A 25,945-nucleotide genomic window follows, 5' to 3' on the forward strand; every position below is an offset into this window, starting at 1 on the left:
TAACTTCGGCAGGTGAGTTGTTACACACTCCTTGGCGGATTCCGACTTCCATGGCCACCGTCCTGCTGTCTTAAGTTACCAACGCCTTTCATGGTATCCCATAAGCGTCGATTTTGGCGCTTTAACTCGACGTTTGGTTCATCCCACAGCGCCAGTTCTGCTTACCAAAAATGGTCCACTTGGCACTCTGATTCGAGTCTCGCGGCTTCATAAGTTCGAGCAAGCCGGAGATCTCACCCATTTAAAGTTTGAGAATAGGTTGAGGTCGTTTCGACCCCAATGCCTCTAATCATTCGCTTTACCGGATGAAACTCGTACGCTACGAGCGCCAGCTATCCTGAGGGAAACTTCGGAGGGAACCAGCTACTAGATGGTTCGATTAGTCTTTCGCCCCTATACCCAGTTCCGACGATCGATTTGCACGTCAGAATCGCTACGGACCTCCATCAGGGTTTCCCCTGACTTCGTCCTGACCAGGCATAGTTCACCATCTTTCGGGTCCCAGCGTGTACGCTCTTGGTGCGCCTCTTCTCGTAATGAGAACGAGACGCCCCGGGAGTGCGAAGCGTTTACAATTTTTATTTGCAAATCGCTTATCCTCCCTTGGTCTACGCGAGGTAAACCTTTACTTTCATTACGCCTTTAGGTTTAGTTATTTCCCAATGACTCGCGCACATGCTAGACTCCTTGGTCCGTGTTTCAAGACGGGTCCTGAAATTACCCAAATCGATAGCGTCGTTGATCGGCGTTTCAAAACGAGGTCTGTTCGAGAACACCGTAACCAACAGTCGTTCCGGGACAGAATCGGCATTATGTCCGATTACCGTCAAACACGAAACGCTCTTGCTACGGGCCGAACGCTAATTAATCTAGCGGCCCCGCGCCATATTTCTACCGTCGAGCGAGTCTGTCGGAACATCGAGGGTCCCCATGAATTCGAATAAAATCAAGTGGTCTACCACCTCGAGTCTTAGACAGACACCCAACGGATCACGACGTCCTACTAGAGGAAAAGTGCACGCGTTCGATATCGATTAGAAAAACGTAAAACGCGATTTATTGTAATATGCCGAAACACAAACAATATCCGTCATACAAACGTTCAACTTCAATTATCGAAACGCGAATGAATTTCCTCTTTCGACCTTTCGGGTTTCTCAGGTTTACCCCTGAACGGTTTCAGGTACTCTTGAACTCTCTCTTCAAAGTGCTTTTCAACTTTCCCTCACGGTACTTGTTCGCTATCGGTCTCGTGGTCATATTTAGCCTTAGATGGAGTTTACCACCCACTTAGGGCTGCACTCTCAAGCAACCCGACTCTCAGGAGAGATCCTCACGCAATCGGCAACGGTCGCTACGGGCCTGGCACCCTCTATGGGCTGTGGCCCCGTTCAAGAAGGACTTGGACGCGCCGCACGATCTCGTGATAAACGGATCCTCCCTAACACCACATTTCCCGGTGGCCGATATCGACCACGGGATTCGGTGCTGGGCTTTTCCCTGTTCGCTCGCAGCTACTGAGGGAATCCTAGTTAGTTTCTTTTCCTCCGCTTAGTAATATGCTTAAATTCAGCGGGTAATCTCACCTGCTCTGAGGTCGATATATTATATATATATCTCGTATAATATTTAAATACAATTCGCCAAACTATCATAAAAAAAAACGTGTGTTTAATAATATCATCTCTCATATGAAATATAACATTATTTGTTTTTATTTAAAGAGTCGGCAGCAGCAGCAGCAACACACCACCAGCCTTTATACATATATAATATTTTTAATATATATAATTCATATATTTTGTCGATATACCGTGTGTATAAGTGAGATAAATAAAACACTGGTCAGACGTCCAGTCTTCGAAACTTTATTATTTCTCTCGGACACGACGACCGCGTTATCATTTTTTAAATATATTATATATACACACACTTATTTATCGACTATATATACGTCGTATATATGTATAATATATATATATATATTATATATAAATATAACTCTCTACCAAACAAATTTTATGTATTTCATATAAATACACGATTAATTTATGGTATAGCGGGTTGTGTTCAAAAATTGCGTAACTTTTTCTATAAAAATTTACGCTGCTTTTCGCACTTTAGGATGCCGCACAAATACAAAAAAAAATACGCCCAAGTTTGTATGTGCATGTGTTTTTTCTTAATTAGTGTGCGTTATTGTTTCACATCCAACACGCTTAGGCATTATTTTTCTTTAATAAATAGAAAAATTTTAAATTCTAAGCAGTCTTTTAAATTGATACGACCCTCAGTCAGGAGTGGTCCGGGAACGAGTATCCGAGGACCGCAATGTGCGTTCGAAATGTCGATGTTCATGTGTCCTGCAGTTCACAAGTTGACGCGCAATTAGCTGCGTACTTCATCGACCCACGAGCCAAGTGATTCACCGTTCAGGGTAATCATTTTATTATTATGTCGTTTTCTCATATTCTATTCGTCGTATTTTTAATATTTGATTATTAAATTAATAATATTATTATAATATCTTATACGCGTATAGAAAATTTATATAACGACATTTTTTATATATATATATATATATATATATATATATATATATTATATATATATATATATATATATATATATATATATATATATATATATATATATTATAATAAATGGTAATTATTCGAAACTTTTAGAGAAATTATAATATCGTACTCTGATATATCTGTAAAATTTTAACCGCTGCACATGTTTTATTACAAACGAGGCGCGCATAGACAGATATCTCGCACGATATATTCCTCTTTATTATTACAGTTTTTTTTTATCTTGAAAGTTTTATACAAATTTCGACGGTCGGGCGTAAATCTTCGAACACCTTCGAAATAATACATAAAATATTATTTCTAAAACGAATTTTTATACATATCGATAGAATCGACATGTGCTTAAGTTTCGTTTAGGTACCCGGATGAAAATGTCTCAATAACATATAATCATCACATATAATCTTGTCGATATTTTCTTGTATTACCTTCAAACGATAAAAAACTTAGGTAATAATATAATAAACGAAATAAAATTTATCCATAAAAATATAGACACACACGAAAACAGACGACGTTTCAATAAACTATATATTTTTCGTTTATTATAATAACGATTCTTTATCAGAACGTTTTTAGTTAACAAGAAATTTTGTTAATGATCGTTCCGTCAATCGTTATAATATATAATAATACATATGTTGTTATTGTTGTGTCGTCATCGTCGTCGACGCCTTCTATAATCTATGATAAAAATTTTTCGTTATATTTTTATTGGAAAAATTTATATATGTAAATATATTTTTATAGACGTATGAATTATATTTGTCTTTTTTTTTCAAATTTTATTCGAAACTTGTTCGAATTTTGTAAAAAAAAAGATTTCAATATATATACATCTATAATATATATATATATATATATATATATATATATATATATATATATATATATATATATATATATAATTTATAACATATATAAATTTCTTGTGAAGAGTTCGATAATTTTGTAGAAGAAAATTTTCTTTTACAATTAATACAGACTTGATTTCGTTTTTTTTTTGTTTAAAAACGAACAAATACTCTGTATTGATCCTTCCGCAGGTTCACCTACGGAAACCTTGTTACGACTTTTACTTCCTCTAAATGATCAAGTTTGGTCATCTTTCCGAAGATAGACTTTGAAAATTTTCAATCCACACGAAGTGACAATCGACCTCAATGGGCTTCAATGGATGTTAACCGACGATATCTGACAATGTTAGATGCACACTCACTCAAATAAATGAGAAATGTTGAAATTCGACTTCAAATTAGGAAGATACACTTTGAAAATTTTCAATCAACACAAAGTGACAATCGACCTCAATGGGCTTCAATGGATGTTAATCGATGATATCTGACAAAGTTAGATGCAAACTCACTCAAATATATAAGAAATGTCGAAATTCGACTTCCAATTAGGAAGATAGACTTTGAAAATTTTCAATCCACACAAAGTGATAATCGACCTCAATGGTCTTCAATGGAAGTGAATCTACGATTTCTGACAAAGATAGTCGCAAACTCACTCAAATATATGAAAAATGTTGAGATTCGACTTCAAATTAGGAAGATAGACTTTGAAAATTCTCAATCAACACAAAGTGACAATCGATATCAGTGGGCTTCAATGGATGTTAACCGACGATATCTGACAAAGTTAGATGCAAACTTACTCAAATATATAAGAAATGTTGAAATTCGACTTCAAATTACTTTGAAAATTTTCAATCCACACAAAGTGACAATCGACCTCAATTGGCTTCAATGGAAGTGAATCTACGATTTCTGACAAAGTTAGTTGCAAACTCACTCAAATATATAAGAATTGATGAGATTCGACTTCAAATTAGGAAGATAGACTTTGAAAATTTTCAATTAACACAAAGTGACAGTAGACCTCAATGGGCTTCAATGGAAATAAATCGACGATTGCTGACTAAGTTAGTTGCAAACTCACTCAAATATATGAAAAATGTTGAGATTCGACTTCAAATTAGGAAGATAGACTTTGAAAATTTTCAATCAACACAAAGTGACAATCGACCTCAATGGGCTTCAATGGATGTTAATCGATGATATCTGACAAAGTTAGATGCAAACTCACTCAAATATATAAGAAATGTCGAAATTCGACTTCCAATTAGGAAGATAGACTTTGAAAATTTTCAATCCACACAAAGTGATAATCGACCTCAATGGTCTTCAATGGAAGTGAATCTACGATTTCTGACAAAGATAGTCGCAAACTCACTCAAATATATGAAAAATGTTGAGATTCGACTTCAAATTTGGAAGATAGACTTTGAAAATTTTCAATCAACACAAAGTAACAATCGACCTCAATGGGCTTCAATGGATGTTAACCGACGATATCTGACAAAGTTAGATGCAAACTTACTCAAATATATAAGAAATGTTGAAATTCGACTTCAAATTACGAAAAGAGACTTTGAAAATTTTCAATCCACACAAAGTGACAATCGACCTCAATGGGCTTCAATGGAAGTGAATCTACGATTTCTGACAAAGTTAGTTGCAAACTCACTCAAATATATAAGAATTGATGAGATTCGACTTCAAATTAGGAAGATAGACTTTGAAAATTTTCAATTAACACAAAGTGACAATAGACCTCAATGGGCTTCAATGGAAATAAATCGACGATTGCTGACTAAGTTAGTTGCAAACTCACTCAAATATATAAGAATTGATGAGATTCGACTTCAAATTAGGAAGATAGACTTTGAAAATTTTCAATTAACACAAAGTGACAGTAGACCTCAATGGGCTTCAATGGAAATAAATCGACGATTGCTGACTAAGTTAGTTGCAAACTCACTCAAATATATGAAAAATGTTGAGATTCGACTTCAAATTAGGAAGATAGACTTTGAAAATTTTCAATCAACACAAAGTGACAATCGACCTCAATGGGCTTCAATGGATGTTAATCGATGATATCTGACAAAGTTAGATGCAAACTCACTCAAATATATAAGAAATGTCGAAATTCGACTTCCAATTAGGAAGATAGACTTTGAAAATTTTCAATCCACACAAAGTGATAATCGACCTCAATGGTCTTCAATGGAAGTGAATCTACGATTTCTGACAAAGATAGTCGCAAACTCACTCAAATATATGAAAAATGTTGAGATTCGACTTCAAATTTGGAAGATAGACTTTGAAAATTTTCAATCAACACAAAGTAACAATCGACCTCAATGGGCTTCAATGGATGTTAACCGACGATATCTGACAAAGTTAGATGCAAACTTACTCAAATATATAAGAAATGTTGAAATTCGACTTCAAATTACGAAAAGAGACTTTGAAAATTTTCAATCCACACAAAGTGACAATCGACCTCAATGGGCTTCAATGGAAGTGAATCTACGATTTCTGACAAAGTTAGTTGCAAACTCACTCAAATATATAAGAATTGATGAGATTCGACTTCAAATTAGGAAGATAGACTTTGAAAATTTTCAATTAACACAAAGTGACAATAGACCTCAATGGGCTTCAATGGAAATAAATCGACGATTGCTGACTAAGTTAGTTGCAAACTCACTCAAATATATGAAAAATGTTGAGATTCGACTTCCAATTAGGAAGATAGACTTTGAAAATTTTCAATCAACACCAAGTGACAATCGACCTCAATGGGCTTCAATGGATGTTAATCGACGATATCTGACAAAGTTGGATGCAAACTCACTGAAATATATGAGAAATGTTGAAATTCGACTTCAAATTAGGAAGATAGACTTTGAAAATTATCAAACAACACAAAGTGACAATCGACCTCAATGGGCTTCAATGGAAGTAAACCTACGATTTCTGACAAAGTTAGTTGCAAACTCACTCAAATATATATGAATTGATGAGATTGGACTTCAAATTAGGAAGATAGACTTTGAGAATTTTCAATTAACACAAAGTGACAATCGACCTCAATGGGCTTCAATGGAAGTGAATCTACGATATCTGACAAAGTTAGATGCAAACTCATCCAAATATATGAGAAATGTTGAAATTCGACTTCAAGTTAGGAAGATAGACTTTGAAAATTTTCAATCAACACAAAGTGACAATCGACCTCAATGGGCTTCAATGGATGTTAATCGACGATATCTGACAAAGTTAGTTGCAAACTTACTCAAATATATGTGAAATGTTGAAATTCGACTTCAAATTAGGAAGAGAGACTTTGAAAATTTTCAATCCACACAAAGTGACAATCGACCTCAATGGGCTTCAATGGAAGTGAATCTACGATTTCTGACAAAGTTAGTTGCAAACTCACTCAAATTTATAAGAATTGATGAGATTCGACTTCAAATCAGGAAGATAGTCTTTGAAAATTTTCAATTAACACAAAGTGACAATCGACCTCAATGGGCTTCAATGGAAATAAATCGACGATTGCTGACTAAATTAGTTGCAAACTCACTCAAATATATGAAAAATGTTGAGATTCGACTTCAAATTAGGAAGATACACTTTGAAAATTTTCAATCCACACAAAGTGACAATCGACCTCAATGGGCTTCAATGGATGTTAACCGACGATATCTGAAAAATTTAGTTGCAAACTCACTCAAATATATAAGAATTGATGAGATTCGACTTCAAATTAGGAAGATAGACTTTGAAAATTTTCAATCAACACAAAGTGACAATCGACCTCAATGGGATTCAATGGATGTTAATCGACGATATCTGACAAAGTTAGTTGCAAACTTAATCCAATATATGAGAAATGTTGAAATTCGACTTCAAGTTAGGAAGATAGACTTTGAAAATTATCAATCAACACAAAGTGACAATCGACCTCAATGGGCTTCAATGGATGTTAATCGACGATATCTGACAAAGTTAGATGCAAACTCACTCAAATAAATGAGAAATGTTGAAATTCGACTTCAAATTAGGAAGATAGACTTTGAAAATTTTCAATCAACACAAAGTGACAATCGACCTCAATGGGCTTCAATGGATGTTAATCGACGATATCTGACAAAGTTGGATGCAAATTCACTGAAATATATGAGAAATGTTGAAATTCGACTTCAAATTAGGAAGATAGACTTTGAAAATTATCAAACAACACAAAGTGACAATCGACCTCAATGGGCTTCAATGGAAGTAAACCTACGATTTCTGACAAAGTTAGTTGCAAACTCACTCAAATATATATGAATTGATGAGATTGGACTTTAAATTAGGAAGATAGACTTTGAGAATTTTCAATTAACACAAAGTGACAATCGACCTCAATGGGCTTCAATGGAAGTAAATCTACGATTTCTGACAAAGTTAGTTGCAATCTCACTCAAATATATAAGAATTGATGAGATTCGACTTTAAATAAGGAAGATAGACTTTAAAAATTTTCAATCAACAGAAAGTGACAATCGACATCGATGGGCTTCAATGGAAGTAAATCGACGATTTCTGACAAAGTTAGTTGCAAACTCACTCAAATATATAAGAATTGATGAGATTCGACTTCAAGTTAGGAATATAAACTTTGAAAATGTTCAATTAACACAAAGTGACAATCGACCTCAATGGGCTTCAATGGAAGTGAATCTAAGATTTCTGACAAAGTTAGTTGCAAACTCACTCAAATATATAAGAATTGATGAGATTCGACTTCAAATAAGGAAGATAGACTTTGAAAATTTTCAATCAACACAAAGTGACAATCGACATCGATGGGCTTCAATGGAAGTAAATCGACGATTTCTGACAAAGTAAGTTGCAAACTCACTCAAATATAAAAGAATTGATGAGATTCGACTCCAAATAAGGAAGATAGACTTTGAAAATTTTCAATCAACACAAAGTGACAATCGACATCGATGGGCTTCAATGGAAGTGAATCGACGATTTCTGACAAAGTAAGTTGCAAACTCACTCAAATATATAAGAATTGATGAGATTCGACTTCAAATTAGGAATATAAACTTTGAAAATGTTCAATTAACACAATGTGACAATCGACCTCAATGGGCTTCAATGGGAGTAAATCTACGATTTCTGAAAAAGTTAGTTGCAAACTCACTCAAATATATGAAAAATGTTGAGACTTGACTTCAAATTAGGAAGATAGACTTTGAAAATTTTCAATTAACACAAAGTGACAATCGACCTCAATGAGATTCAATGGATGTTAATCGACGATATCTGACAAAGTTAGATGCAAACTCACTCAAATATATGAGAAATGTTGAAAAATTTGACTTCAAGTTAGGAAGATAGACTTTGAAAATTATCAATCAACACAAAGTGACAATCGACCTCAATGGGCTTCAATGGATGTTAATCGACGATATCTGACAAAGTTAGATGCAAACTCACTCAAATATATGAGAAATGTTGAAATTCGACTTTAAGTTAGGAAGATAGTCTTTGAAAATTATCAATCAACACAAAGTGACAATCGACCTCAATGGGCTTCAATGGATGTTAAACGACCATATCTGACAATGTTAGATGCAAACTCACTCAAATATATGAGAAATGTTGAAATTCGACTTTAAGTTAGGAAGATAGACTTTGAAAATTATCAATCAACACAAAGTGACAATCGACATCGATTGGCTTCAATGGAAGTAAATCGACGATATCTGACAAAGTTAGATGCAAACTCACTCAAATATATGAGAAATGTTGAAATTCGACTTCAAGTTAGGAAGATAGACTTTGAAAATTTTCAATCAACACAAAGTGACAATCGACATCGATGGGCTTCAATAGATGTTAATCGACGATATCTGACAAAGTTAGATGCAAACTCACTCAAATATATGAGAAATGTTGAAATTCGACTTCAAGTTAGGAAGATAGACTTTGAAAATTATCAATCAACACAAAGTGACAATCGACATCGATGGGCTTCAATGGAAGTAAATCTACGATATCTGACAAAGTTAGATGCAAACTCACTCAAATATATGAGAAATGTTGAAATTCGACTTCAAGTTAGGAAGATAGACTTTGAAAATTTTCAATCAACACAAAGTGACAATCGACCTCAATGGGCTTCAATGGAAATAAATCGACGATATCTGACAAAGTTAGATGCAAACTCACTCAAATATATGAAAAATGTTGAAATTCGACTTTAAGTTAGGAAGATAGACTTTGAAAATTTTCAATTAACACAAAGTGACAATCGACCTCAATGGGCTTCAATGGATGTTAATCGACGATATCTGACAAAGTTAGTTGCAAACTCACTTAAATATATAAGAATTGATGAGATTCGAATTCAAATTAGGAAGATAGACTTTGAAAATTTTCAATTAACACAAAGTGACAATCGACCTCAATGGGCTTCAATGGATGTTAATCGACGATATCTGACAAAGTTAGTTGCAAACTTAATCCAATATATGAGAAATGTTGAAATTCGACTTCAAGTTAGGAAGATAGACTTTGAAAATTATCAATCAACACAAAGTGACAATCGACCTCAATGGGCTTCAATGGATGTTAATCGACGATATCTGACAAAGTTAGATGCAAACTCACTCAAATAAATGAGAAATGTTGAAATTCGACTTCAAATTAGGAAGATAGACTTTGAAAATTTTCAATCAACACAAAGTGACAATCGACCTCAATGGGCTTCAATGGATGTTAATCGACGATATCTGACAAAGTTGGATGCAAACTCACTGAAATATATGAGAAATGTTGAAATTCGACTTCAAATTAGGAAGATAGACTTTGAAAATTATCAAACAACACAAAGTGACAATCGACCTCAATGGGCTTCAATGGAAGTAAACCTACGATTTCTGACAAAGTTAGTTGCAAACTCACTCAAATATATATGAATTGATGAGATTGGACTTTAAATTAGGAAGATAGACTTTGAGAATTTTCAATTAACACAAAGTGACAATCGACCTCAATGGGCTTCAATGGAAGTGAATCTACGATTTCTGACAAAGTTAGTTGCAATCTCACTCAAATATATAAGAATTGATGAGATTCGACTTCAAATAAGGAAGATAGACTTTGAAAATTTTCAATCAACACAAAGTGACAATCGACATCGATGGGCTTCAATGGAAGTAAATCGACAATTTCTGACAAAGTTAGTTGCAAACTCACTCAAATATATAAGAATTGATGAGATTCGACTTCAAGTTAGGAATATAAACTTTGAAAATGTTCAATTAACATAAAGTGACAATCGACCTCAATGGGCTTCAATGGAAGTGAATCTAAGATTTCTGACAAAGTTAGTTGCAAACTCACTCAAATATATAAGAATTGATGAGATTCGACTTCAAATAAGGAAGATAGACTTTGAAAATTTTCAATCAACACAAAGTGACAATCGACATCGATGGGCTTCAATGGAGGTAAATCGACGATTTCTGACAAAGTAAGTTGCAAACTCACTCAAATATAAAAGAATTGATGAGATTCGACTCCAAATAAGGAAGATAGACTTTGAAAATTTTCAATCAACACAAAGTGACAATCGACATCGATGGGCTTCAATGGAAGTAAATCGACGATTTCTGACAAAGTTAGTTGCAAACTCACTCAAATATATAAGAATTGATGAGATTCGACTTCAAATTAGGAATATAAACTTTGAAAATGTTCAATTAACACAATGTGACAATCGACCTCAATGGGCTTCAATAGGAGTAAATCTACGATTTCTGAAAAAGTTAGTTGCAAACTCACTCAAATATATGAAAAATGTTGAGACTTGACTTCAAATTAGGAAGATAGACTTTGAAAATTTTCAATTAACACAAAGTGACAATCGACCTCAATGGGATTCAATGGATGTTAATCGACGATATCTGACAAAGTTAGATGCAAACTCACTCAAATATATGAGAAATGTTGAAATTTGACTTCAAGTTAGGAAGATAGACTTTGAAAATTATCAATCAACACAAAGTGACAATCGACCTCAATGGGCTTCAATGGATGTTAATCGACGATATCTGACAAAGTTAGATGCAAACTCACTCAAATATATGAGAAATGTTGAAATTCGACTTTAAGTTAGGAAGATAGTCTTTGAAAATTATCAATCAACACAAAGTGACAATCGACCTCAATGGGCTTCAATGGATGTTAAACGACCATATCTGACAATGTTAGATGCAAACTCACTCAAATATATGAGAAATGTTGAAATTCGACTTCAAGTTAGGAAGATAGACTTTGAAAATTTTCAATCAACACAAAGTGACAATCGACATCGATGGGCTTCAATGGATGTTAATCGACGATATCTGACAAAGTTAGATGCAAACTCACTCAAATATATGAGAAATGTTGAAATTCGACTTCAAGTTAGGAAGATAGACTTTGAAAATTATCAATCAACACAAAGTGACAATCGACATCGATGGGCTTCAATGGAAGTAAATCTACGATATCTGACAAAGTTAGATGCAAACTCACTCAAATATATGAGAAATGTTGAAATTCGACTTCAAGTTAGGAAGATAGACTTTGAAAATTTTCAATCAACACAAAGTGACAATCGACATCGATGGGCTTCAATGGATGTTAATCGACGATATCTGACAAAGTTAGATGCAAACTCACTCAAATATATGAGAAATGTTGAAATTCGACTTCAAGTTAGGAAGATAGACTTTGAAAATTATCAATCAACACAAAGTGACAATCGACATCGATGGGCTTCAATGGGAGTAAATCTACGATTTCTGAAAAAGTTAGTTGCAAACTCACTCAAATATATGAGAAATGTTGAAATTCGACTTCAAGTTAGGAAGATAGACTTTGAAAATTTTCAATCAACACAAAGTGACAATCGACCTCAATGGGCTTCAATGGAAATAAATCGACGATATCTGACAAAGTTAGATGCAAACTCACTCAAATATATGAAAAATGTTGAAATTCGACTTTAAGTTAGGAAGATAGACTTTGAAAATTTTGAATTAACACAAAGTGACAATCGACCTCAATGGGCTTCAATGGATGTTAATCGACGATATCTGACAAAGTTAGTTGCAAACTCACTTGAATATATAAGAATTGATGAGATTCGAATTCAAATTAGGAAGATAGACTTTGAAAATTTTCAATTAACACAAAGTGACAATCTACCTCAATGGGCTTCAATGGAAGTGAATCTACGATATCTGACAAAGTTAGATGCAAACTCACTCAAATATATGAGAAATGTTGAAATTCGACTTCAAGTTAGGAAGATAGACTTTGAAAATTTTCAATCAACACAAAGTGACAATCGACATCGATGGGCTTCAATGGATGTTAATCAACGATATCTGACAAAGTTAGATGCAAACTCACTCAAATATATAAGAATTGATGAGATTCGACTTCAAATTAGGAAGATAGACTTTGAAAATTTTCAATTAACACAAAGTGACAATCGACCTCAATGGGCTTCAATGGAAGTGAATCTACGATATCTGACAAAGTTAGATGCAAACTCATCCAAATATATGAGAAATGTTGAAATTCGACTTCAAGTTAGGAAGATAGACCTTGAAAATTTTCAATCAACACAAAGTGACAATCGACCTCAATGGGCTTCAATGGATGTTAATCGACGATATCTGACAAAGTTAGTTGCAAACTTACTCAAATATATGTGAAATGTTGAAATTCGACTTCAAATTAGGAAGATAGACTTTGAGAATTTTCAATTAACACAAACTGACAATCGACCTCAATGGGCTTCAATGGATGTTAACCGACGATATCTGACAAAGTTAGTTGCAAACTCACTTAAATATATAAGAATTGATGAGATTCGAATTCAAATTAGGAAGATAGACTTTGAAAATTTTCAATTAACACAAAGTGACAATCTACCTCAATGGGCTTCAATGGAAGTGAATCTACGATATCTGACAAAGTTAGATGCAAACTCATCCAAATTTATGAGAAATGTTGAAATTCGACTTCAAGTTAGGAAGATAGACTTTGAAAATTTTCAATCAACAAAAAGTGACAATCGACCTCAATGGGCTTCAATGGATGTTAACCGACGATATCTGACAAAGTTAGTTGCAAACTCACTTAAATATATAAGAATTGATGAGATTCGACTTCAAATAAGGAAGATAGACTTTGAAAATTTTCAATTAACACAAAGTGACAATCTACCTCAATGGGCTTCAATGGAAGTGAATCTACGATATCTGACAAAGTTAGATGCAAACTCATCCAAATATATGAGAAATGTTGAAATTCGACTTCAAGTTAGGAAGATAGACTTTGAAAATTTTCAATCAACACAAAGTGACAATCGACCTCAATGGGCTTCAATGGATGTTAATCGACGATATCTGACAAAGTTAGTTGCAAACTTACTCAAATATATGTGAAATGTTGAAATTTGACTTCAAATTAGGAAGAGAGACTTTGAAAATTTTCAATCCACACAAAGTGACAATCGACCTCAATGGGCTTCAATGGAAGTGAATCTACGATTTCTGACAAAGTTAGTTGCAAACTCACTCAAATTTATAAGAATTGATGAGATTCGACTTCAAATCAGGAAGATAGTCTTTGAAAATTTTCAATTAACACAAAGTGACAATCGACCTCAATGGGCTTCAATGGAAATAAATCGACGATTGCTGACTAAATTAGTTGCAAACTCACTCAAATATATGAAAAATGTTGAGATTCGACTTCAAATTAGGAAGATACACTTTGAAAATTTTCAATCCACACAAAGTGACAATCGACCTCAATGGGCTTCAATGGATGTTAACCGACGATATCTGAAAAATTTAGTTGCAAACTCACTCAAATATATAAGAATTGATGAGATTCGACTTCAAATTAGGAAGATAGACTTTGAAAATTTTCAATCAACACAAAGTGACAATCGACCTCAATGGGATTCAATGGATGTTAATCGACGATATCTGACAAAGTTAGTTGCAAACTTAATCCAATATATGAGAAATGTTGAAATTCGACTTCAAGTTAGGAAGATAGACTTTGAAAATTATCAATCAACACAAAGTGACAATCGACCTCAATGGGCTTCAATGGATGTTAATCGACGATATCTGACAAAGTTAGATGCAAACTCACTCAAATAAATGAGAAATGTTGAAATTCGACTTCAAATTAGGAAGATAGACTTTGAAAATTTTCAATCAACACAAAGTGACAATCGACCTCAATGGGCTTCAATGGATGTTAATCGACGATATCTGACAAAGTTGGATGCAAACTCACTGAAATATATGAGAAATGTTGAAATTCGACTCCAAATTAGGAAGATAGACTTTGAAAATTATCAAACAACACAAAGTGACAATCGACCTCAATGGGCTTCAATGGAAGTAAACCTACGATTTCTGACAAAGTTAGTTGCAAACTCACTCAAATATATATGAATTGATAAGATTGGACTTTAAATTAGGAAGATAGACTTTGAGAATTTTCAATTAACACAAAGTGACAATCGACCTCAATGGGCTTCAATGGAAGTGAATCTACGATTTCTGACAAAGTTAGTTGCAATCTCACTCAAATATATAAGAATTGATGAGATTCGACTTCAAATAAGGAAGATAGACTTTAAAAATTTTCAATCAACAGAAAGTGACAATCGACATCGATGGGCTTCAATGGAAGTAAATCGACGATTTCTGACAAAGTTAGTTGCAATCTCACTCAAATATATAAGAATTGATGAGATTCGACTTCAAGTTAGGAATATAAACTTTGAAAATGTTCAATTAACACAAAGTGACAATCGACCTCAATGGGCTTCAATGGAAGTGAATCTAAGATTTCTGACAAAGTTAGTTGCAAACTCACTCAAATATATAAGAATTGATGAGATTCGACTTCAAATAAGGAAGATAGACTTTGAAAATTTTCAATCAACACAAAGTGACAATCGACATCGATGGGCTTCAATGGAAGTAAATCGACGATTTCTGACAAAGTAAGTTGCAAACTCACTCAAATATAAAAGAATTGATGAGATTCGACTCCAAATAAGGAAGATAGACTTTGAAAATTTTCAATCAACACAAAGTGACAATCTACATCGATGGGCTTCAATGGAAGTAAATCGACGATTTCTGACAAAGTAAGTTGCAAACTCACTCAAATATATAAGAATTGATGAGATTCGACTTCAAATTAGGAATATAAACTTTGAAAATGTTCAATTAACACAATGTGACAATCGACCTCAATGGGCTTCAATGGGAGTAAATCTACGATTTCTGAAAAAGTTAGTTGCAAACTCACTCAAATATATGAAAAATGTTGAGACTTGACTTCAAATTAGGAAGATAGACTTTGAAAATTTTCAATTAACACAAAGTGACAATCGACCTCAATGGGATTCAATGGATGTTAATCGACGATATCTGACAAAGTTAGATGCAAACTCACTCAAATATATGAGAAATGTTGAAAAATTTGACTTCAAGTTAGGAAGATAGACTTTGAAAATTATCAATCAACACAAAGTGACAATCGACCTCAATGGGCTTCAATGGATGTTAATCGACGATATCTGACAAAGTTAGATGCAAACTCACTCAAATATATGAGAAATGTTGAAATTCGACTTTAAGTTAGGAAGATAGTCTTTGAAAATTATCAATCAACACAAAGTGACAATCGACCTCAATGGGCTTCAATGGATGTTAAACGACCATATCTGACAATGTTAGATGCAAACTCACTCAAATATATGAGAAATGTTGAAATTCGACTTTAAGTTAGGAAGATAGACTTTGAAAATTATCAATCAACACAAAGTGACAATCGACATCGATTGGCTTCAATGGAAGTAAATCGACGATATCTGACAAAGTTAGATGCAAACTCACTCAAATATATGAGAAATGTTGAAATTCGACTTCAAGTTAGGAAGATAGACTTTGAAAATTTTCAATCAACACAAAGTGACAATCGACATCGATGGGCTTCAATAGATGTTAATCGACGATATCTGACAAAGTTAGATGCAAACTCACTCAAATATATGAGAAATGTTGAAATTCGACTTCAAGTTAGGAAGATAGACTTTGAAAATTATCAATCAACACAAAGTGACAATCGACATCGATGGGCTTCAATGGAAGTAAATCTACGATATCTGACAAAGTTAGATGCAAACTCACTCAAATATATGAGAAATGTTGAAATTCGACTTCAAGTTAGGAAGATAGACTTTGAAAATTTTCAATCAACACAAAGTGACAATCGACATCGATGGGCTTCAATGGATGTTAATCGACGATATCTGACAAAGTTAGATGCAAACTCACTCAAATATATGAGAAATGTTGAAATTCGACTTCAAGTTAGGAAGATAGACTTTGAAAATTTTCAATCAACACAAAGTGACAATCGACATCGATGGGCTTCAATGGGAGTAAATCTACGATTTCTGAAAAAGTTAGTTGCAAACTCACTCAAATATATGAGAAATGTTGAAATTCGACTTCAAGTTAGGAAGATAGACTTTGAAAATTTTCAATCAACACAAAGTGACAATCGACCTCAATGGGCTTCAATGGAAATAAATCGACGATATCTGACAAAGTTAGATGCAAACTCACTCAAATATATGAAAAATGTTGAAATTCGACTTTAAGTTAGGAAGATAGACTTTGAAAATTTTCAATTAACACAAAGTGACAATCGACCTCAATGGGCTTCAATGGATGTTAATCGACGATATCTGACAAAGTTAGTTGCAAACTCACTTAAATATATAAGAATTGATGAGATTCGAATTCAAATTAGGAAGATAGACTTTGAAAATTTTCAATTAACACAAAGTGACAATCGACCTCAATGGGCTTCAATGGATGTTAATCGACGATATCTGACAAAGTTAGTTGCAAACTTAATCCAATATATGAGAAATGTTGAAATTCGACTTCAAGTTAGGAAGATAGACTTTGAAAATTATCAATCAACACAAAGTGACAATCGACCTCAATGGGCTTCAATGGATGTTAATCGACGATATCTGACAAAGTTAGATGCAAACTCACTCAAATAAATGAGAAATGTTGAAATTCGACTTCAAATTAGGAAGATAGACTTTGAAAATTTTCAATCAACACAAAGTGACAATCGACCTCAATGGGCTTCAATGGATGTTAATCGACGATATCTGACAAAGTTGGATGCAAACTCACTGAAATATATGAGAAATGTTGAAATTCGACTTCAAATTAGGAAGATAGACTTTGAAAATTATCAAACAACACAAAGTGACAATCGACCTCAATGGGCTTCAATGGAAGTAAACCTACGATTTCTGACAAAGTTAGTTGCAAACTCACTCAAATATATATGAATTGATGAGATTGGACTTTAAATTAGGAAGATAGACTTTGAGAATTTTCAATTAACACAAAGTGACAATCGACCTCAATGGGCTTCAATGGAAGTGAATCTACGATTTCTGACAAAGTTAGTTGCAATCTCACTCAAATATATAAGAATTGATGAGATTCGACTTCAAATAAGGAAGATAGACTTTGAAAATTTTCAATCAACACAAAGTGACAATCGACATCGATGGGCTTCAATGGAAGTAAATCGACAATTTCTGACAAAGTTAGTTGCAAACTCACTCAAATATATAAGAATTGATGAGATTCGACTTCAAGTTAGGAATATAAACTTTGAAAATGTTCAATTAACATAAAGTGACAATCGACCTCAATGGGCTTCAATGGAAGTGAATCTGAGATTTCTGACAAAGTTAGTTGCAAACTCACTCAAATATATAAGAATTGATGAGATTCGACTTCAAATAAGGAAGATAGACTTTGAAAATTTTCAATCAACACAAAGTGACAATCGACATCGATGGGCTTCAATGGAGGTAAATCGACGATTTCTGACAAAGTAAGTTGCAAACTCACTCAAATATAAAAGAATTGATGAGATTCGACTCCAAATAAGGAAGATAGACTTTGAAAATTTTCAATCAACACAAAGTGACAATCGACATCGATGGGCTTCAATGGAAGTAAATCGACGATTTCTGACAAAGTTAGTTGCAAACTCACTCAAATATATAAGAATTGATGAGATTCGACTTCAAATTAGGAATATAAACTTTGAAAATGTTCAATTAACACAATGTGACAATCGACCTCAATGGGCTTCAATAGGAGTAAATCTACGATTTCTGAAAAAGTTAGTTGCAAACTCACTCAAATATATGAAAAATGTTGAGACTTGACTTCAAATTAGGAAGATAGACTTTGAAAATTTTCAATTAACACAAAGTGACAATCGACCTCAATGGGATTCAATGGATGTTAATCGACGATATCTGACAAAGTTAGATGCAAACTCACTCAAATATATGAGAAATGTTGAAATTTGACTTCAAGTTAGGAAGATAGACTTTGAAAATTATCAATCAACACAAAGTGACAATCGACCTCAATGGGCTTCAATGGATGTTAATCGACGATATCTGACAAAGTTAGATGCAAACTCACTCAAATATATGAGAAATGTTGAAATTCGACTTTAAGTTAGGAAGATAGTCTTTGAAAATTATCAATCAACACAAAGTGACAATCGACCTCAATGGGCTTCAATGGATGTTAAACGACCATATCTGACAATGTTAGATGCAAACTCACTCAAATATATGAGAAATGTTGAAATTCGACTTCAAGTTAGGAAGATAGACTTTGAAAATTTTCAATCAACACAAAGTGACAATCGACATCGATGGGCTTCAATGGATGTTAATCGACGATATCTGACAAAGTTAGATGCAAACTCACTCAAATATATGAGAAATGTTGAAATTCGACTTCAAGTTAGGAAGATAGACTTTGAAAATTATCAATCAACACAAAGTGACAATCGACATCGATGGGCTTCAATGGAAGTAAATCTACGATATCTGACAAAGTTAGATGCAAACTCACTCAAATATATGAGAAATGTTGAAATTCGACTTCAAGTTAGGAAGATAGACTTTGAAAATTTTCAATCAACACAAAGTGACAATCGACATCGATGGGCTTCAATGGATGTTAATCGACGATATCTGACAAAGTTAGATGCAAACTCACTCAAATATATGAGAAATGTTGAAATTCGACTTCAAGTTAGGAAGATAGACTTTGAAAATTTTCAATCAACACAAAGTGACAATCGACATCGATGGGCTTCAATGGGAGTAAATCTACGATTTCTGAAAAAGTTAGTTGCAAACTCACTCAAATATATGAGAAATGTTGAAATTCGACTTCAAGTTAGGAAGATAGACTTTGAAAATTTTCAATCAACACAAAGTGACAATCGACCTCAATGGGCTTCAATGGAAATAAATCGACGATATCTGACAAAGTTAGATGCAAACTCACTCAAATATATGAAAAATGTTGAAATTCGACTTTAAGTTAGGAAGATAGACTTTGAAAATTTTGAATTAACACAAAGTGACAATCGACCTCAATGGGCTTCAATGGATGTTAATCGACGATATCTGACAAAGTTAGTTGCAAACTCACTTGAATATATAAGAATTGATGAGATTCGAATTCAAATTAGGAAGATAGACTTTGAAAATTTTCAATTAACACAAAGTGACAATCTACCTCAATGGGCTTCAATGGAAGTGAATCTACGATATCTGACAAAGTTAGATGCAAACTCACTCAAATATATGAGAAATGTTGAAATTCGACTTCAAGTTAGGAAGATAGACTTTGAAAATTTTCAATCAACACAAAGTGACAATCGACATCGATGGGCTTCAATGGATGTTAATCAACGATATCTGACAAAGTTAGATGCAAACTCACTCAAATATATAAGAATTGATGAGATTCGACTTCAAATTAGGAAGATAGACTTTGAAAATTTTCAATTAACACAAAGTGACAATCGACCTCAATGGGCTTCAATGGAAGTGAATCTACGATATCTGACAAAGTTAGATGCAAACTCATCCAAATATATGAGAAATGTTGAAATTCGACTTCAAGTTAGGAAGATAGACCTTGAAAATTTTCAATCAACACAAAGTGACAATCGACCTCAATGGGCTTCAATGGATGTTAATCGACGATATCTGACAAAGTTAGTTGCAAACTTACTCAAATATATGTGAAATGTTGAAATTCGACTTCAAATTAGGAAGATAGACTTTGAGAATTTTCAATTAACACAAACTGACAATCGACCTCAATGGGCTTCAATGGATGTTAACCGACGATATCTGACAAAGTTAGTTGCAAACTCACTTAAATATATAAGAATTGATGAGATTCGAATTCAAATTAGGAAGATAGACTTTGAAAATTTTCAATTAACACAAAGTGACAATCTACCTCAATGGGCTTCAATGGAAGTGAATCTACGATATCTGACAAAGTTAGATGCAAACTCATCCAAATTTATGAGAAATGTTGAAATTCGACTTCAAGTTAGGAAGATAGACTTTGAAAATTTTCAATCAACAAAAAGTGACAATCGACCTCAATGGGCTTCAATGGATGTTAACCGACGATATCTGACAAAGTTAGTTGCAAACTCACTTAAATATATAAGAATTGATGAGATTCGAATTCAAATTAGGAAGATAGACTTTGAAAATTTTCAATTAACACAAAGTGACAATCTACCTCAATGGGCTTCAATGGAAGTGAATCTACGATATCTGACAAAGTTAGATGCAAACTCATCCAAATATATGAGAAATGTTGAAATTCGACTTCAAGTTAGGAAGATAGACTTTGAAAATTTTCAATTAACACAAAGTGACAATCTACCTCAATGGGCTTCAATGGAAGTGAATCTACGATATCTGACAAAGTTAGATGCAAACTCATTCAAATATATGAGAAATGTTGAAATTCGACTTTAAGTTAGGAAGATAGACTTTGAAAATTATCAATCAACACAAAGTGACAATCGACATCGATTGGCTTCAATGGAAGTAAACCGACGATATCTGACAAAGTTAGATGCAAACTCACTCAAATATATGAGAAATGTTGAAATTCGACTTCAAGTTAGGAAGATAGACTTTGAAAATTATCAATCAACACAAAGTGACAATCGACCTCAATGGGCTTCAATGGAAATAAATCGACGATATCTGACAAAGTTAGATGCAAACTAACTCAAATATATGAAGAATGTTGAAATTCGACTTTAAGTTAGGAAGATAGACTTTGAAAATTTTCAATTAACACAAAGTGACAATCGACCTCAATGGGCTTCAATGGATGTTAATCGACGATATCTGACAAAGTTAGTTGCAAACTCACTTGAATATATAAGAATTGATGAGATTCGAATTCAAATTAGGAAGATAGACTTTGAAAATTTTCAATTAACACAAAGTGACAATCTACCTCAATGGGCTTCAATGGAAGTGAATCTACGATATCTGACAAAGTTAGATGCAAACTCACTCAAATATATGAGAAATGTTGAAATTCGACTTAAAGTTAGGAAGATAGACTTTGAAAATTTTCAATCAACACAAAGTGACAATCGACATCGATGGGCTTCAATGGATGTTAATCGACGATATCTGACAAAGTTAGATGCAAACTCACTCAAATATATAAGAATTGATGAGATTCGACTTCAAATTAGGAAGATAGACTTTGAAAATTTTCAATTAACACAAAGTGACAATCGACCTCAATGGGCTTCAATGGAAGTGAATCTACGATATCTGACAAAGTTAGATGCAAACTCATCCAAATATATGAGAAATGTTGAAATTCGACTTCAAGTTAGGAAGATAGACCTTGAAAATTTTCAATCAACACAAAGTGACAATCGACCTCAAAGGGCTTCAATGGATGTTAATCGACGATATCTGACAAAGTTAGTTGCAAACTTACTCAAATATATGTGAAATGTTGAAATTCGACTTCAAATTAGGAAGATAGACTTTGAGAATTTTCAATTAACACAAACTGACAATCGACCTCAATGGGCTTCAATGGATGTTAACCGACGATATCTGTCAAAGTTAGTTGCAAACTCACTTAAATATATAAGAATTGATGAGATTCGAATTCAAATTAGGAAGATAGACTTTGAAAATTTTCAATTAACACAAAGTGACAATCTACCTCAATGGGCTTCAATGGAAGTGAATCTACGATATCTGACAAAGTTAGATGCAAACTCATCCAAATATATGAGAAATGTTGAAATTCGACTTCAAGTTAGGAAGATAGACTTTGAAAATTTTCAATCAACAAAAAGTGACAATCGACCTCAATGGGCTTCAATGGATGTTAACCGACGATATCTGACAAAGTTAGTTGCAAACTCACTTAAATATATAAGAATTGATGAGATTCGAATTCAAATTAGGAAGATAGACTTTGAAAATTTTCAATTAACACAAAGTGACAATCTACCTCAATGGGCTTCAATGGAAGTGAATCTACGATATCTGACAAAGTTAGATGCAAACTCATCCAAATATATGAGAAATGTTGAAATTCGACTTCAAGTTAGGAAGATAGACTTTGAAAATTTTCAATTAACACAAAGTGACAATCTACCTCAATGGGCTTCAATGGAAGTGAATCTACGATATCTGACAAAGTTAGATGCAAACTCATTCAAATATATGAGAAATGTTGAAATTCGACTTCAAGTTAGGAAGATAGACTTTGAAAATTTTCAATCAACACAAAGTGACAATCGACCTCAATGGGCTTCAATGGATGTTAATCGACGATATCTGACAAAGTTAGTTGCAAACTTACTCAAATATATGTGAAATGTTGAAATTCGACTTTAAGTTAGGAAGATAGACTTTGAAAATTATCAATCAACACAAAGTGACAATCGACATCGATTGGCTTCAATGGAAGTAAATCGACGATATCTGACAAAGTTAGATGCAAACTCACTCAAATATATGAGAAATGTTGAAATTCGACTTCAAGTTAGGAAGATAGACTTTGAAAATTTTCAATCAACACAAAGTGACAATCGACATCGATGGGCTTCAATGGATGTTAATCGACGATATCTGACAAAGTTAGATGCAAACTCACTCAAATATATGAGAAATGTTGAAATTCGACTTCAAGTTAGGAAGATAGACTTTGAAAATTATCAATCAACACAAAGTGACAATCGACATCGATGGGCTTCAATGGAAGTAAATCTACGATATCTGACAAAGTTAGATGCAAACTCACTCAAATATATGAGAAATGTTGAAATTCGACTTGTAGTTAGGAAGATAGACTTTGAAAATTTTCAATCAACACAAAGTGACAATCGACATCGATGGGCTTCAATGGATGTTAATCGACGATATCTGACAAAGTTAGATGCAAACTCACTCAAATATATGAGAAATGTTGAAATTCGACTTCAAGTTAGGAAGATAGACTTTGAAAATTTTCAATCAACACAAAGTGACAATCGACATCGATGGGCTTCAATGGTAGTAAATCTACGATTTCTGAAAAAGTTAGTTGCAAACTCACTCAAATATATAAGAAATGTTGAAATTCGACTTCAAGTTAGGAAGATAGACTTTGAAAATTATCAAACAACACAAAGTGACAATCGACCTCAATGGGCTTCAATGGAAGTAAACCTACGATTTCTGACAAAGTTAGTTGCAAACTCACTTAAATATATAAGAATTGATGAGATTCGAATTCAAATTAGGAAGATAGACTTTGAAAATTTTCAATTAACACAAAGTGACAATCTACCTCAATGGGCTTCAATGGAAGTGAATCTACGATATCTGACAAAGTTAGATGCAAACTCATCCAAATATATGAGAAATGTTGAAATTCGACTTCAAGTTAGGAAGATAGACTTTGAAAATTTTCAATTAACACAAAGTGACAATCTACCTCAATGGGCTTCAATGGAAGTGAATCTACGATATCTGACAAAGTTAGATGCAAACTCATTCAAATATATGAGAAATGTTGAAATTCGACTTCAAGTTAGGAAGATAGACTTTGAAAATTTTCAATCAACACAAAGTGACAATCGACCTCAATGGGCTTCAATGGATGTTAATCGACGATATCTGACAAAGTTAGTTGCAAACTTACTCAAATATATGTGAAATGTTGAAATTCGACTTTAAGTTAGGAAGATAGACTTTGAAAATTATCAATCAACACAAAGTGACAATCGACATCGATTGGCTTCAATGGAAGTAAATCGACGATATCTGACAAAGTTAGATGCAAACTCACTCAAATATATGAGAAATGTTGAAATTCGACTTCAAGTTAGGAAGATAGACTTTGAAAATTTTCAATCAACACAAAGTGACAATCGACATCGATGGGCTTCAATGGATGTTAATCGACGATATCTGACAAAGTTAGATGCAAACTCACTCAAATATATGAGAAATGTTGAAATTCGACTTCAAGTTAGGAAGATAGACTTTGAAAATTATCAATCAACACAAAGTGACAATCGACCTCAATGGGCTTCAATGGAAATAAATCGACGATATCTGACAAAGTTAGATGCAAACTCACTCAAATATATGAAAAATGTTGAAATTCGACTTTAAGTTAGGAAGATAGACTTTGAAAATTTTCAATTAACACAAAGTGACAATCGACCTCAATGGGCTTCAATGGATGTTAATCGACGATATCTGACAAAGTTAGTTGCAAACTCACTTGAATATATAAGAATTGATGAGATTCGAATTCAAATTAGGAAGATAGACTTTGAAAATTTTCAATTAACACAAAGTGACAATCTACCTCAATGGGCTTCAATGGAAGTGAATCTACGATATCTGACAAAGTTAGATGCAAACTCACTCAAATATATGAGAAATGTTGAAATTCGACTTCAAGTTAGGAAGATAGACTTTGAAAATTTTCAATCAACACAAAGTGACAATCGACATCGATGGGCTTCAATGGATGTTAATCGACGATATCTGACAAAGTTAGATGCAAACTCACTCAAATATATAAGAATTGATGAGATTCGACTTCAAATTAGGAAGATAGACTTTGAAAATTTTCAATTAACACAAAGTGACAATCGACCTCAATGGGCTTCAATGGAAGTGAATCTACGATATCTGACAAAGTTAGATGCAAACTCATCCAAATATATGAGAAATGTTGAAATTCGACTTCAAGTTAGGAAGATAGACCTTGAAAATTTTCAATCAACACAAAGTGACAATCGACCTCAAAGGGCTTCAATGGATGTTAATCGACGATATCTGACAAAGTTAGTTGCAAACTTACTCAAATATATGTGAAATGTTGAAATTCGACTTCAAATTAGGAAGATAGACTTTGAGAATTTTCAATTAACACAAACTGACAATCG

The 25,945-nt window shown here is 33.4% G+C and overlaps 2 pseudogenes; both read right to left on the minus strand.

Moving 5' to 3' along the window:
- LOC130903152 (large subunit ribosomal RNA) overlaps positions 1–1,600 on the minus strand; it is an 8,239-nt pseudogene extending 6,639 nt beyond the window's left edge.
- A 684-nt stretch (positions 1,601–2,284) lies between these two features.
- On the minus strand, positions 2,285–2,440 carry LOC130903185 (5.8S ribosomal RNA; annotated as a pseudogene).
- Positions 2,441–25,945: the final 23,505 nt, after the last annotated feature.

This window comes from Diorhabda carinulata, unplaced genomic scaffold (genome assembly GCF_026250575.1).
Source record: "Diorhabda carinulata isolate Delta unplaced genomic scaffold, icDioCari1.1 Dcau_14, whole genome shotgun sequence".
Lineage (NCBI taxonomy): Eukaryota > Metazoa > Arthropoda > Insecta > Coleoptera > Chrysomelidae > Diorhabda > Diorhabda carinulata.